The sequence below is a fragment of the Condylura cristata genome, unplaced genomic scaffold (assembly GCF_000260355.1).
Source record: "Condylura cristata isolate star-nosed mole 26May11 unplaced genomic scaffold, ConCri1.0 scaffold00022, whole genome shotgun sequence".
Lineage (NCBI taxonomy): Eukaryota > Metazoa > Chordata > Mammalia > Eulipotyphla > Talpidae > Condylura > Condylura cristata.
In genome coordinates, this window is record NW_004567123.1 from 37048576 (window position 1) to 37049630 (window position 1055).

Genomic DNA, 1055 nt, shown 5'->3' on the forward strand with positions numbered 1-1055 from the left:
AGCGGCTGCAGCTCCCTAACCGCATCTCTCCGTTGCAGAAAGTGGGACCTCGAGGCCCCCCCGGCCCCCAGGGGCCCCCCGGGAAGCCAGGCAGGGACGGCATTGATGTGAGTCTGGGGCTGGGGAGGCAGGAGGGTCCCTGTGGGAGAAACCCCAGCCATGAGCCAGCGCCTTCTTGGGGCGCCCTCCACAGGGATCACACCCCCAGAGGGGCGCGGGGTGCACAGCAGCCTTCGGCCTGGAGATGTGGCCTCAGGGCGTCCCCCGGCCCCGGAGGGCCCTCTGGGGGGATCTCGTTTCCCGGGGCTGGGCTGGGGGCCGCGTGCCGGCTTCCTCCGCAGCTGCTCCCACACCAGCCGCCCCCCAGGGGCCGCCCCCCAACCTGGGGCAGGTGAGGGGTCTCCCACGCCTGTCCACACCCTCAGCGCCCCTGTGCCCGCGGCGCAGCCCCCCGCATCCGACGATGGGGAGTGGAGTGGGGGCCCGGGGCCAGCGGGGAGCCCCAGCCACCTCTGGCCTGTGCCGGGGGCCCCGGCGGGGCTGGGGTGCAGGGCGCCTGCTCACGCCGACTGCCCTCCGCAGGGAGAAGCTGGCCCCCCCGGCCTGCCTGGAGCCCCGGTGAGTAGCCGGCTGGGGGAGGGGCCGCTCCGAACAGAGGGTCATTCTTACCTGCTGCCCGCGGTTGGCCGCGCCGGGAAGTGGGAGGGGCGTGGGCCGCCGGGCGGCCGCTGCTGGGCTTTCTTTGGGCCGGTGCCCGGCAAGTGGGGCGGGGGAGGGTGGTCCGTGCGGCCCAGCAGGGCCAGCTGGTCAGTCAGGCCCCCCGGGACGGGCTCCAGCACCCACCTCCATCAGGCCCAGGAGTGGACGGCCCACTGTGTCCCCTGGGGGCCGAGGGGAGCAGGCGAAGGCCCAGCGGGGGCCGCCGAGCCTGGGGGCAGGGTCTGCGCCCGGCGGGCCGGCTTGGGGGCCGCGACAGGACACCCGCTCACGCTCTGTCCCCCGCAGGGAGCACGAGGCGGCCCGGGGGAGCCGGGGCGGCCAGGGGCGGCCGGGCC

At 76.3% G+C, this 1055-nt stretch overlaps 1 long non-coding RNA gene across 1 annotated transcript; it reads left to right on the forward strand.

The window, feature by feature from the left end:
* Positions 1–36: 36 nt before the first annotated feature.
* On the forward strand, positions 37–1054 carry LOC105853961. Its single transcript, XR_001145699.1, has 3 exons — positions 37–107; positions 583–618; positions 1006–1054. It is a non-coding gene; the product is annotated as an uncharacterized LOC105853961 (long non-coding RNA).
* The last annotated feature ends 1 nt before the right edge of the window (position 1055 follows it).